Consider the following 16,231-nt stretch of genomic DNA (forward strand, 5'->3'; position numbering starts at 1 on the left):
TTAATTTTTTTCTTCCAACTTTTATTTTAGGTTCAGAGGTACACCTGTAGGTTTCTTATATTGGTAAATTGTGTGCTGCTGGAGTTCATTGTAGAAATGTTTTTATCATACCAGTAGTGAGCTAGCACCCAATAGGTAGCTCTTTGTTGTTGTCGTTGTTGTTATTTGGTTTTTTTGAGATGAAACCTCACTCTGTCACCCAGGCTGGAGTGCACTGGCATGATCTTGGCTTATTGTAACCCCTGCCTCTTTGGTTCAAGCAATTCTCCTGCCTCGGCCTTTCCAGTAGCTGGAACTACAGGCACGAGCCATTATGCCTGGCTGATTTTTTGTATTTTTAGTAGAGATGGGATTTCACTATGTTGGTCAGGCTGGTCTCGAACTCCTGACCTCAAATGATCCACCCACCTCAGTCTCCCAAAGTGCTGGGATTACAGGCATGAGCCACTGCTTCCGGCCCTAGTGGGTAGTTTTTTTGATCCTTACTCTACTCCCGCCCTGTACCCTTGGGTAGGCTCCCATATCTATTGTTCCCCTCTTTGTGTCCATGTATGCTGAATATTTAGTTTCCACTTATAAGTGAGAACATGTGGTATTTGGTATTCTATTCCTGCATTAGATCAAATAGGATAACAGCCTCCAACTGCGTCCACATTGCTGCAAAGGACATAATTTCATTCTTTCTTATGGCTGCTTAGTATTCCATGGTATATATGTACCACATTTTCTTTAACCACTCCACTGCTCATGGGCATCTATATTGATTCCATGTCTTTGCTATTGTGAACAGTGCCAAGGAACATACACATGCATGTGTCTTTATGGTAGAATGACTTATATTCCTCTGGGCATATACCCATTAATGGGATTATTGAGTCAAATGTTAGTTCTATTTTAAGTTCTTTGAGAATTTTCCAAACTGCTTTTCACAGTGGCTAAACTAATTTACACTTCCACCAGCAGTGTATAAGGATTTGTTTTTCTCGCAACCTCAACAACATCTATTATTTTTTGACTTTTTAATAACCATTATCACTTGTGTGAGATGGTGTCTCATTCTGTGTTTGATTTGCATTTCTCTTATGATTGGTGATGTTGAGCATTTTCCATATACTTGTGGGCTGCGTGTATGTCTCCTTTTGAGAAGTATTTTTTCATGTCCTTTGTCCATTTTAATGAGGTTGTTTGTCTTTTGCTTGTTGATTTAAGTTCCTTATAGCCTCTGAATATTAGATCTTTGTCTGATTCATACTTTGTGACTCTTTGCTCCCATTCTGTGGGTTGTCTGTTTACTCTATTGATAGTTTCATTTGCTGTTCAGATGCTCTTTAGTGTAATTAGGCCCTACTTATCAGTTTTCAATAGTAATTCTTGAATGAATGAATACATGAATGAATGGCTGTTATGGAGTTCACTTTCAACCTAACAGAGTATCAATATTTTCAAAGCTAACCATCAAGATATTTATATTCACTGGGCAAATTAACATGCTTCTGAGGAAATTAATTAGTATAGCTAAATAACATCATTTTAATGTTCTCTTTTGGTCTGCTTTACCTTGGGAAGTCTACAGCTTTAGGAAGAGGCAGAGTTAACAATGACAATTATGGTCAATGCATTCAGGATATTTCTGTCTAGCAATTTTTTATTGACTGATACTGGTAAAACTGTGGATTTCCTGGCCTAGTCTTATGGAAAGCCTAAGAAAACTGAAAAATCACTATTTGACTTGATAGATGACAGAACTCTGAAAGTGTTCATGTACTTGACTACTGTGGCTTTAGTTATTTTCATTCAGTGATAAAGCACAAGTCTATATCCGAGAATATCTTATCCAATGTTCACCAGCTATAAAACCAAAGACAATGTTCTCTCTCATCAATAGCTCTGCAGAAAGAACTGTCTGGATAACGGGAATTGAGGTATTGCTGTGAACTAAAGCCCTGGCATTCTGCCCAGAACTCTATGTTCATCTAAAAAAAAATGTACTTATTCTTTTCCATGCACAAGGTAAGAATAGTAAGAAATCCAACAATGCAGAATCAATAGTCCACATTCCGGAGTCAGAATGCCTGGTTCAAACCTCTGTGTGTTTCTTGCCAGTCAGATCATCTTGGACAAGTGATAGAATCACACAAAGCCTCAACTTCCTCATCAGTAAATGCTTAGGGTAATTGTGTCCTTCTCCCAATAAAAAATGTTGTAAGATTAAATGAGGATAACTTGAATGCTTTTTAATCATATGTGATCAATAGGAACAATTTTCAAAGCACTTTCTTAATATGAGACATAGAATAAGTAATTAAATTATCATTCTGTAATGGGAGAATTACTGTTTATTGATCTGGGTATCAGACTCTAGACTGAAATTATCTATTGGGTTGCACCCATATATATGACTATTTTAGTGGTACTTTATTTTATTTTCTTTAAATCAAAGATCTCATAAACAGTTATAATTGAAACCACATAGTAGAATAAACTACACAGTCTTTACTAGACAATTATTAACTCAAACACAAATATGTATTCAACAAGCTACAAATAGTATTAATTTGGCACTTGTATTGATTTACTGTTTCCCATTCCTTGAATTAGTGGGACATTTTAGTCAGGAATCTCTGAAGTATATCTTTCTTCTGGTTACAATTATATGCCCGTCTTTCATGGTTGAATCCTCTATTGACCAAAATAATTATCCTGTGTAATCAATGAAGCATTAGATCTTTTAATACCAATCTCTGAGATTCTTTATTCCCTCCTTCTTCAATAACTGTTATGTACAGTGCTGAAATTTAAGATTTTTCTCTTCTTTAGGACCTCTTCTGTAAAATGCTGGCTATAGATGCTTATCCCTATCCCTTAGTACAAAGGATACAATACAGGAAATGATTAGCTCCTTTATTTGCAAGGTGCTGTGGTTCTGTGCAATATCTCTTGGATCAGAATTCATGATTTTATAATCTTGCCCCTGTATCATCAAGAGAATGGGACTGATTTTTATTACCAGCTGCTTTTCAGCAAGAGCAAAACTGTTTTCAGGTTGAGAATAACATCTAGGTAGTTAATATGCTACCTGGAATGAAAATCATCCTCACTCATCAGATGTAAAGAACTTATCAGTTTACATAATTCTTACACCAACATTTAGCACTAACATGCACTAGTGTTTTTCCTGAAGTCATTAAGAGCTTAGACATTAAATTGTCATTTCATTACCCACATTTACTTGTTTGCTTAGATTATATTTTCACATATATTATAAATGCTTGATCCTCAAGGCACCCTGTGTGGGGGTCTGGGCAAACATCTCCCTCAGAAAATTCCAAGACTTGAGGAACCACCTGAATAACTCTGTTGTGACTGGGAAAACCCAATACAAGGACTCAGACTGTGCATCCACATCCAGTACTTGCTTTAGATGTCAGAATGTCTTCATCACATATCTTTATTGAACACCAGTTAGTTCATTATTTCCTTGTCTTTAATTAAAAAAAATAAAGCTCACCAAAGAAAGAGACTAGTGTTACACTTTTATATATTATTTTCATTTCTGTTGTCAACACAAGTTCTATAAGACATTCTAGTCATTTGGGTGCATAAGTAAATAATATTTACTATCCTTATTCCTACATAGCAATTAATGGAAATAAAGAACAAAGTAGAATATTAAATCTCTAAAAAGGATGACTCATGATCATGACACCTGGTGTACGTTGGGAACAGTGTAATACAATGAAAAAAGCATAGGCATAGGTACAGGTAGACATGGGTTCAGGTCAACTCTGCCTCTTATTATTAGTAGTTGTTTGACATTGGCAAGCCATTTATGCAGCCTAACCTTTAGTTTCTTCCCATGTAAAATGGATATTGACTCCTAATTAACAAGATTGTTTTGAGTATACTAGAATATGTAAAAGAGTGAATGACACACATTCAATATTCAGTAAATATTAAACATTATAAAAATTGATTATATGGCCTAGAAAACTTGAAGTATAGAGAAACCAGAGAACATTTCGAATGTCAGAAAATAATACATTGTTAGAGCTTTAAAAATAATCCATGAGTCATCACACGGTTGTTTACTCACTTCAGATGAGATCAGCAATCAAGTGTTTTCATTTATAGAAAAAAACTGATAGTTCTTGGTGTGAACTGTTTAGAGAGTTATGCAAAATAAATGTATTTGACACTCCTGATTCGTCGCTTATGAGAGGCAAGGAGTCTAGTGACTCTATACATAATGCCTTTGACCATGTGAAGAACCAAGGAACATAATGAAGCTGGTTGGTTGCTCCTAAGTTTAGTGGACGAAGTGATGAAAGAAATTATTAACTCAAGGATTCTGTCTCCCGGCTTCAGAAGAAGATGCTGAGACTCACATCTGATAAGATTGCTCAGATGAGAATCTTATCTCCTGTAAAGAAAGAGCTGAAATTGTGGAAAAACAGACACAAGCTTTTATCATGCGAGTGGCTGACCTGCAACAAAAGGTGCATGGACAGCCTCACCAGGTGTCTACTGTTTTTTTTTTTCTTTTTATTATTATTATTATTATTATTATACTTTAGGCTCTATGGTACATGTGCGCAACGTGCAGGTAAGTTACATATGTATACATGTGCCATGCTGGTGCGCTGCACCCACCAACTCGTCATCTAGCATTAGGTATATCTCCCAGTGCTATCCCTCCCCCCTTCCCCCACCCCACAACAGTCCCCGAAGTGTGATGTTCCCCTTCCTGTGTCTATGTGTTCTCATTGTTCAATTCCCACCTATGAGTGAGAATATGCGGTGTTTGGTTTTTTGTTCTTGTGATAGTTTACTGAGAATGATGATTTCCAATTTCAGCCATGTCCCTACAAAGGACGTGAACTCATCATTTTTTATGGCTGCATAGTATTCCATGGTGTATATGTGCCACATTTTCTTAGTCCAGTCTATCATTGTTGGACATTTGGGTTGGTTCCAAGTCTTTGCTATTGTGAATAATGCTGCAATAAACATACGTGTGCATGTGTCTTTATAGCAGCATGATTTATAGTCCTTTGGGTATATACCCAGTAATGGGATGGCTGGGTCAAATGGAATTTCTAGTTCTAGATCCCTGAGGAATTGCCACACTGACTTCCACAAGGGTTGGACTGGTTTACAGTCCCACCAACAGTGTAAAAGTGTTCCTATTTCTCCACATCCTCTCCAGCACCTGTTGTTTCCTGACTTTTTAATGATTGCCATTCTAACTGGTGTGAGATGGTATCTCATTCCCTATTTAATAAATGGTGCTGGGAAAACTGGCTAGCCGTATGTAGAAAGCTGAAACTGGATCCCTTCCTTACACCTTATACAAAAATCAATTCAAGATGGATTAAAGACTTAAATGTTAGACCTAAAACCACAAAAACCCTAGAAGAAAACCTAGGCAATACCATTCAGGACACAGGCATGGGCAAGGACTTCATGTCTAAAACACCAAAAGCAATGGCAACAAAAGCCAAAATTGACAAATGGGATCTAATTAAACTAAAGAGCTTCTGCACAGCAAAGGAAACTACCATCAGAGTGAACAGGCAACCTACAAAATGGGAGAAAATTTTCGCAACCTACTCATCTGACAAAGGGCTAATATCCAGAATCTACAATGAACTCCAACAAATTTACAAGAAAAAAACAAACAAACCCATCAAAAAGTGGGCGAAGGACATGAACAGACACTTCTCAAAAGAAGACATTTATGCAGCCAAAAAACACATGAAAAAATGCTCACCATCACTGGCCATCAGAGAAATGCAAATCAAAACCAGGTGTCTACTGTTAAAGTGAGGACATTGACTGGAAAAGAATAGGACTCTGCAACTTGGAATGGGGTTGTGTGAGAGGACCCTGATGAAGCTGGGGACACTGAGTTTGTAAACTCTGATGAACCTTTTTTGCCAGAAGGAACAGGTTGCTGATCCTCCATAGTGGCAACATCCCCTCCCAGACCCATGCTGCCATCAGCCTTTCCACCTTTGAGGAGATAAACCCTGCACTGCCTCAGGCAACAGTGATGGCCTCTCCTGTGGCAGTTGCCAGGCAAGATAATGTTGATTATCCTCAGGAGCCATCCTCAACACCCTGTTTGCTTCTGGACCTATAAAGTCCTGGTGGGCCCCTGGAGGTGAGGTCGAGAGAGTGACCCATGAGGAGGTGTGCTACACTAAAAAAGAACTGCTTAAATTACCTAATTTATATAAACAGAAATCCAGAGAACAGGCATGGGAATGGATATCAAGGGTGTGGGATAATTATGGAAGGAACATAGAGTTGGATCAGGCTGAATTTATTAATTTGGGACCACTAAGTAGGGATTCTGCATTTAATGTTACAGCTCTGGGAGTTAAAAAAGGTTCTAATAATTTATTTTCTTGGTTAGCTGAAATATGGATTAAAAGATGGCCCACTGTGAGTGAGCTGGAAATACCTGATCTCTGTTGGTTTAATGTAGAGAAGGAATCCAAAGCTTAGCGAGATTGGGATGGTGGAGTGGATTAGTCACTTTAGAGTTGCTCATCCCAGCTGGGAGGGTATAGAAAATATACTCTTGATGAATGCCTTGCTAAGTAGGTTGGTGAGGGTAGCCCCTGCATCTCTGAAGAGCCCTGCAATTTCTCTTCTCTGTATGTCAGATCTAACAGTGGGAACCACAGTAACTCAACTACAAAATTTAAATACGATGGGAATAATTGTATCCTGAGGTGGCATGGGTCAAGTGGCAGCAGTCAACTGTCCAAGGCAAGGTGGGCATAGCTGCCATAATGGAAACCAGAGCCAAAGAGGCAATCAGAATAATCTGACTCCTGTAGAGCTCTGGCATTGGCTAATTAATTGTGGTTTCCTAAAAATGAAATTGATAGGGAGCCTACCGTATTCCTACTTAATTTACACAAGCAGAAGACTTCTAGGTTAAATGAACAAAAGACTAATTTGAATTATGAAAACAGAGAATCATGGCCCCTCAGTTTTCAGACTTGAGCCAGTTCACAGACCCAGGATGCCTTGAATGATGGGGAGGCCGAGTTCCCTTGAGGAAAGACCCCACTACCTTATCAACAATTTATGCAGTGAATCTTTCTCCCATCCTTCCCCAAGGACACAGACAGCCTTTTACCAGGGTAACTGCACTGGGGACAGGGAAATGATCAGACATTTTGGAGACTACTGAACACTGGCTCTGAAATGACGTTGATTCTAGGGGACCCAAAACATCACTGTGGTCCTCCAGTTAAAGTAGGGGCTTATGGCGGTCGGGTAATTCACTGAGTTTTAGCTCAGATCTGACTTCCAGTGGGTCCAGTGGGTCCCTGGACTCATCCTGTGGTCATTTCCCCAGTATCAGAATGCATAATTGGCATAGACATACTTAGCAGCTGGCGGAACCCCCACATTGGCTCCCTGACTGGTATGGTGAGGGCTATTATGGTGGGAAAGGCCAAATTGAAGCCATTAGAGCTGCCTCTCCCTAGAAAAATAGTAAATGAAAAACAATATCACATCCTTAGAGGGATTGTGGAGATTAGTGCCAGTGTCAAGGACTTGGAAGATGGAGGAGTGGTGATTCCCATCACATCCCCATTCAACTCTTCCATCTGGCCTGTGCAGAAGACAGATGGATCTTGGAAAATGACAGTGGATTATCATAAGCTTAACCAAGTGGTGATTACAATTGCAGCTGCTGTACCAGATGTGGTTTCATTGCTTGAGCAAATTAACACATCTCCTGGTACCTGGTATGCAGCCATTGACTTGGCAAATGCCTTTTTCTCCACTCCTGTTCATAAAGCCCACCAGAGGCCATTTCCCTCAGCTGGCAAGACCAGAAATATACCTTTACTGTCTTATCTCGGGGTTTGTGTCATAATCTTATTCAGAGAGACCTTGATTGCTTTTTGCTTCTACAAGATATCACACTGGTCCATTACATTGATGACATTATGCTGATTGGATCCAGTGAGCAAGAAGTAGCAAACGCACTGGACTTATTGGTGAGACTTTTGCATGCCAGAAGATGGGAAATAAATCCAACTAAAATTCAGGAACCCTCTATCTCAGTAAAATTTCCAGGGGTCCATTGGTGTGGGGCATGTCGAGATGTTCCTTCTAAGGTGAAGGATAAGTTGCTGCATTTGGCCCCTCCTACAACCAAGAAAGAGGCACAATGCCTAGTCAGCCTATTCGGATTTTGGAGGAAATGCATTCTTCATTTGGGTGTGTTACTCCTGCCCATTTATCGAGTGACCTGAAAGGCTGTCAGTTTAGAGTGAGGTCCAGAATAGGAGAGGGCTCTGCAATAGGTCCAGGCTGCTGTGCAAGCTGCTCTGCCACTTGGGCCATATGACCCAGAAGATCCAATCATGCTTGAGGTGTCAGTGACAGATAGGGATGCTGTTTGGAGCCTTTGGTAGGCCCCCGTAGGTGAATCACAGCAGATGCCTTTAGGATTTTGGAGCAAGGCCCTGCCATCTTCTGCAGATAGCTACTCTCCTTTTGAGAGACAGCTCTTGGTCTGTTACTGGGCTTTGGTGGAAACTGAATGTTTGACTATGGGTCATCAAGTCACCATGCAACCTGAACTGCCTATCATGAACTGGGTGCTTTCTGACTCATCTAGCCGTAAAGTAGGTCATGTAAAGCGCATTCCATCATAAAATGGAAGTGGTATATACATGATCATGCTCAAGCAGGTCCTGAAAGCACAAGTAAGTTACATGAGGAAGTGATTCAAATGTGCATGGTCTCCACTCCTGCCACACAGTCCTCTCTCCCCGAGCCTGTACTGATGGCCTCATGGGGAGTTCCCTATGATCAGCTGTATGAAGGAGAGAAGCCTAGGGCCTGATTCATAGATGGTTCTGCACGATATGCAGGCACCATCCAAAAGTGGACAGCTGCAGCACTACAGCCCCTTTCTAGGACATCCCTGAAGGAAACTAGTGAAGGGAAATCTTCCCAGTGGGCAGAACTTTGAGCAGCGCACTTGGTTGTGCACTTTGAATGGAAGGAAAAATGGCCAGATGTGTGATTATATACTGGTTCATGGACTGTAGTCAATGGTTTAGCTGGATGATCAGGGACTTGGAAGAAGAGTGATTGGAAAATTGGTGAGAAAGAAATTTGGGGAAAAAGAATATGGATAGACCTCTCTGAGTGGTAAAAAAGAAACTAAAGATATTTGTATCTCATTTGAGTGTCCACCAATGGCGACCTCAGCAGAAGATGACCTTAATAATCAAGCGGATAAGATGACCTGTTCTGTGGACACCACACAGCCTCTTTCCCCAGCCACCCCTGTCATCGCCCAATGGGCCCACAAACAAAGTGGCCATGGTGGCTGGGATGGAGGTTACACATGGGCTCAGCAACCTGGACTTCCACTTACCTAAGCTGACCTGGTTATGGCCACTGCTGAGTGCCCAATTTGCCAGCAGCAGAGACCAACACTAAGCCCTCAGTATGGCACCATTCCTCAGGTTGATCAGCCAGATACCCAGTAGCATTTTGATTATATTGGACCTCTTCCATCACGGAGAGGGCAGAGGTTTGTCCTCACTGGAATAGACTCTTACTCTGGTTAAGGTTTTGCCTATCCTGCATGCAATGCTTCTGCCAAGACTACCATCCACGGATTCATGGAATGCCCTATCCACCATCATGGTATTCCACACAGCATTGCCTCTGGCCAAGGCACTCACTTTACAGCTAAAGCAGTGTTGCAGTGAGCTCATGCTCATCGAATTTGCTGGTCTTACCATGTTCCCTATCATCATGAAGCAGCTGGATTGATAGAATGGTGGAATGGCCATTTGAAGTCACAATTACAACACAAACTAGGTGACAATACTTGGCAGGGCTGGGGCAAAGTTCTCCAGAAGGATGTGTATGCTCTGAATCAGCATTCAATATGATTTTCCCATAGCAAGGATCCATGGGTCCAGCAATCAAGGGGTGAAAGTGGAAGTAGTGCCACTCACCATCACCCATAGTGATCCAAGGGCAACATTTTTGCTTCCTGTTCCCACAACATTACGTTCTGCTGGCCTAGAGGTCTTTGTTCCCAGAGAGGAATGCTGCCACCAGGATACACAACAACCGTTCCATTAAACTGGAAGTTAAGATTGCCACCTGGACACTTTGGGTTCCTCCTACCTTTAAGTCAACAGGCTAGGAAGGAAGTTACAGTTTGGCTGGGGTGACTGAACTAGACTAACAAGATGAAATCAATCCACCAGTCCACAACGGAGGTAAGGAAGAGTATGCATTGAATATAGGATTTCCATTAGGGCGTCTCTTAGTGTTACCGTGCCCTGTGATTAAGGTCAATGGGAAACTACAATAGCTCAATCCAGGCAGGACTACAAATCTCCCACATCCTTCAGGAATGAAGGTTTGGGTCACTCCATCAGGGAAAAAACCATCACCTGCTGAGCTGCTTGCTGAAGGCAAAGGAAATGCAGAATGGGTAGCAGAAGAAGGTAATCATCAATACCAGCTATGACCACGTGACCAGCTGCAGAAATGAGGACTGTAATTGTCATGAGTATTTCTTCCTTCTTTTGTTAAAAACACGTTTGTGCATGTATGCTCTTGTACTAGGAAAATATCGTTTTATTTCCTTTCTCTTTTATCATGGGACATAAGATTTATTGACTTTACTTCAGCATTTAAACATTGTTAACTTTACGTAACAGTATTTGAGTTGGGGCTTGGTGCATTTCCAGTTGTATGTAGGATAGTTGTATTATGTTAGGCATAATTATTACCTTATTATTGTGAGGATTATGTATGATCTCAGGAGATGTGTGTGGGTTCCAGTTGACAAAGGGTGGACTTGTGATGGTTAATACTGAGTGTCAACTTGATTGGATGGAAGGATGCAAAGTATTGATCCTGGGTGTGTCTGTGAGGGTGTTGCCAAAGGAGATTAACATTTGAGTCAGTGGGTTGGGAAAGGCAGACCCACCCTTAATCTGGGTGGGCACAATCTAATCAGCTGCCAGTGGGCTAGAAAATAAACAGGCAGAAAAATGTGAAAAGAGAGACTGGCCTAGCCTTCCAGCCTACATCTTTCTCTCATGCTGGACACTTCCTGCCCTCAAACAACAGACTCCAGGTTCTTCAGTTTTGAGACTCGGACTGCTCTCCTTGCTCCTCAGCCTGCAGACGGCCTATTGTGGGACCTTGTGATTGTGTAAGTTAATACTTAATAAACTCTCTTTTATGTATATATCTATTCCATTAGTTCTGTCCCTCTAGAGAACCCTGAATAATAGAGGCTTAGAACATGTTGCAGAGGCCCCTTAACCACCACAAGATATCTGCCTAATCACAGTTCTGTAATTCTTAGTCTTGATACTGAAACAGGCCCAGTATGAAAACTATTGTGTAGGAAGGCTTGACTTGGCATTAAGCCAAGGGAAATATAAGAACTTACAGTTCCTTTTTTATAAAAGGTACAGGGAATTGCTTATGACTTGTAAATGCTACATCAAATGGTTGACATAATTTCAGTAGCACCATGCTTGGGCATTACAACAAATATAGCAGCAGTTAGTTCTGCTGTGTACAGCTAAAAAACAGTTTTCTCCCACTAAAAATCAAATCTGAAAGTTCCCTGTTTCATGTGTGATTAATGGTGGCTACACTCCATTCTCATTCAGGAATGAGAACAGAGGATTGAAGGAGTCATTGGGTATCCAAAGATTCATATTTTTATGCACATTTTAAAGATGATTAATGTGGACTTCTGAATACATAATTTTAGTATATTTACAAGGAGATTTCAAAGAACTGTACCATCTTAAAACATTTTTTCTAACCAGTATTAATGGGTTGAAAATAAACATAAATATATGTATTTTTAAGTTCTGAATATAATAATTTCAGTAGGCCCACCACAATATCACACAATGAAATAATAATCTTATATATTATCACTATATAATAGGTATTAACTCCAGGGTTTCTGCTTTTATATTTCCTTGTATGTTTGCTTAACAAATATTTTCTCATTTAGATATAAGACCACAAAGTTGCACTGATTTATCAAACAAGGTAAAATAATATAAAGCCCTAGGTTGCATTAAAATTTCACTGTAGATGGGCACCCGGGCCTGCACTTGTAGTCCCAGTTATTTGAGAGGCTGAGGCAAGAGGATCACTTGAGCCTAGGAGTTTGAGGCCAGCCTATCCAACACAGTGAGACTCCTTCTCCAAAAATAAATAAATTAATTAAATTGTTGAATTCGTGCTTGGTGCTATCTGATTCTGCATTTTCTACTGAACTATTAAAAGAGTTCTGATAAAGATGCCCCCAGCTACAGCCCTCAAACAAGCCATTTTCTCAGCTTGATTTTGAACTGCTTATCCAGTCTCAAATCAGCTGACTTTATCGAAACTGGCTGAATCATGGCACAGAGATGCAGAGGAAAGAGATGGGAAAGAGAGATACACAGATGTCAGTAGTTCACCAAAAGTGTCTTTCCAAGCATCTGCCATTGGAAAATTCATTTCTTAAAAAATAGAGGCAGAACTATTGTTAGGAACAGTGCACACTTTGTTTTATACATAGTGTTATTTTTATTATGGTGTAACGAGTTTCTAGTCTACCTGAAATATATTTTCTAGACTGCTATTAGAAAACAATATTCTATAGACATTTCCCCAACAGAACAGTCTTTGTTACCATTCTTTATTAAAATTCACCCAAGATAAAAATGACACAGATTAAATTTGTATTATAAAACTAAAAAAGGAAATCATCATTTTCTTATATGAAATTATTATTTTGATATAATGAATTACCAGTAAACAAATCCCTATGTCATTTTAATGCTTGAATCTTCAATGGACTTTTACAACTGAATACTAACAAAAAGGTAAATACACACATCCCTGCACATAACTGGTGGATTGAACAAACATAACTAAACAACTATGATCAACACAACTTCATGTACTATTTCTCATGGTCCTTTCACAATTTATTCATAGTTACTTTTTCTTGTTTTCATTAAAAAAATTCATGTGATGACTTTGTTTCAAAAAATCCTTTGAATTACATAGTTAGGATTGTTCAGTACAATAGCTTAAATCTTCATGATTCATTAAAAAATAAAATTTCTTGCCACTTCTCCTTGCAATGTTCAATGATCGCCATCCCTCACCCACCAGTATTACTGAGTATCGAGTAGGATGTATCTTTCCTGTGAGGGAGTATGATTAACTATGATTAACTTTTTTTCCTGTTCTGCTGATAATGCCTCCCCAGACTTCTAGTCTTTCTGGGATTGGATTTTGGAGAAAATGGGATACAGAAAATTTCTGTTAATTGGCATGGTGGTAAGATATCTTTATATTCTTTGATTGGCATAGATGTAAATTCAAATCTTGGTCCCATAGTTGCTTTTGTGGAGCCCTCTGACGGTCTGTGCACCACACAATCTCTTCTGTGCGGCCCCTGGCTTCCCAGTGGTCCATTCCCACACAGCCCCCGACACACCAGCCCTCTTGGGCAAGAATCAAGAGGGCTCTTTCTGGCAATTACTTTTCTGTGGCCCAGGGTTTTGTTAGGTTCTTTTCTTCTTCTGAATAGAAATAGGCCACTGCTCTGCTGCAAAGCTCTAAATTTCTCAGTCTCTGTCAGCATTCTTGCTAAGTCCCCATTATGGGGCATACTGTCTGCATAGTCCCTTTGGGGCCGGTCTCACTGGGGATTGGGAGGTAGAGTCCCTCCACATTTAGGCTAGCCAGAATAATCAAATAAAGTACACCTACCTTAATTTTAATTTCAAATAAGAAATAAATAGTACAGTTTTTAGGACAAATTTATACAAAAATTATGTATTGTTTAACTAAATTTTCAAATGTAATGTAAGTCCTCTATTTTATCTGGTTACTGTATCTACCTTCCCCTTGTCTTTGAGTGGGACAGGATGGCATCTTTCTCCAGTAATATCTCTTCTCCAATTCTCCTTCTCAACTCTTCTTTGATTCTTGGCTACAATTCTAATAGGTGAAGGGAGGGAATTTAGTTCTTATATATTTCTTTTGACTAATGCAGTTGGTCTATCTCACAAGTCACTGTCTCTACGACTCATTTAACATGAGAAATCTGTCTTATCTCAAGGCCTCAGTTTAAACTTTAAATTTAACTTACTATTTAATATATGTGAAACAACGTATCTCTATAAAGTATTAAGGCTGGGCGCAGTGGCTCATGTCTGTAATCCCAGCACTTTGGGAGATCGAGACCAGCTTGACCAACATGGAGAAACCCCATCTCTACTAAAAATACAAAATTAGCCGGGCGTGGTGGCACGTGCCTATAATCCCAGCTACTCGGGAGGCTGAGGCAGGAGACTTGCTTGAACCCGGGAGGCAGGGGTTGCGGTGGGCTGAGATCGCACTATTCAGCCTGGGCAACAGGAGTGAAACTTTGTCTCAAAAAAAAAAAAGAAAAAAATTTAAGAAAAAAAAATAGACTCTTCACTGCCCTGTAGATTCACCTTTAAGTATTTTGAAATCACAGTGTTTGGTCATTTCTTATTATTGCAATTTTTATTCTAGTGCCTTAGTTCTTCCAGGAGTAACAGTCCCAATATTCCTGGAATTGCACCTTTTCTAGTCTAACCATGATCTTCTATGATTCTTTTCTTTATTCTCTTTGGCTAAGAGTGGGCCTCTGACCCAAATCAGGACAGCCAGAATTGTCCACTGATAATTTATATCAAATCTAAAAGAAATCCGTTGAGTTAAACATTTACCATATAAAATTCAGAAGATATAATTTATTCTATTTCTTACCTTTAAAAAAAAAACAATTTAGGTAACAGGTACAGAGATAGCTGAGGCTCTGCTCTAATTATTTTTGTGGTCCCACTACCGCTCCTGACTTTCTCGCATATGGCTTATTAAACTATTCCTTGTTTTGCTAAACTGATAAATTCTGTTTTTTCTAATGTACTTGGAGTTAGCATTTCTTTACATTTTAGCCAATAAGTTGTTTAAATTTTGAAACTCAGTTCATTATTTTAATATTGTGTCCAACAAAATACTATCAGAGGATTTTACAAAATGCCATGGTTTAGGAAAGATCATAAGTTTAAAACACATCAACTAAAACAGATTGGTTATACTTTGGAAATATAGCTAGAAGAGAGAGAAACAAATAAAGGACATCACAATAGACAGGATTAATACTTGAACACAATACACACAAATATGCCATCCACACAGAATTATGAAGCCATATTCCAAACGGGAAGTTGTACCTGAGTGGAATTATATTTAACTAAGATAGGAAGAGAAGAACTGAGAGTATGGTGTCTAAAAATTCTTAAGCAGATCTTCATATATTTTTTGTAAAACATTTTTAAAGTTTACTTTACATATGGAATTGAGGTTAGAATGAATAACTGTGCATATATGAATATCGAGCAATAGTACTGTTCAATGTTCCTGTTTTTGTCCCCAAAACATACTTCTCACAATGGCAGGCAGATTATCAAAAAAGTACAACTATGTACTTTATATATATTTTAGCATTATTTCTAATCTGGGATGTAGCAAATATTTTAGGCAGATGGTTTGGTCTTCTATCCTTTACCCCTTTCACAGTATTTTCCCTCCTCTCATTCATTAGTATCCTTCTAAAAGTTTGCCAGTGGTCTTTTGCTCTCCTGATTTCTGTGGCACAGATCATTAATTGCTTATTTCCACACTAAATCTAACCCAAAGCCCAATATCCCTACTCTGCACTATTTTTTTTACAACAGTTACCATATCATGACATATTAGATTTGAATGAGGCATATCACCTTTAAAGATGTTCAAGCTAAATTACCTTCTTTTACTGACAAACTTAAAAGTTTGTCTATTTTCCCACACTCTCTATTTCCATTTTTTGTTATTTCGTTCATAGTTTCTAACAGGAGAAGGATGGATGTCTTCCTAGGGCCTATTGTTTTCCAATAGAAAAAGATCGCATAATTTTGATGACCATGCAATGAATCTTTGAGATGACTTTATGGAATTAATATATAATTTATTTAATATTAACTGAGCTTGTGTTATGAATCTACCTTCATTCCAGAGCTTATGTAATCACAAAACAAATAGAAGACACGATCTGAAGATAGTAGCAAAAAATGCATACTGTAAAAAAAAATATAATAAAATTAGCACATATTCC

Source organism: Pongo pygmaeus, chromosome 3, assembly GCF_028885625.2.
Source record: "Pongo pygmaeus isolate AG05252 chromosome 3, NHGRI_mPonPyg2-v2.0_pri, whole genome shotgun sequence".
Classification (NCBI taxonomy): Eukaryota; Metazoa; Chordata; class Mammalia; order Primates; family Hominidae; genus Pongo; species Pongo pygmaeus.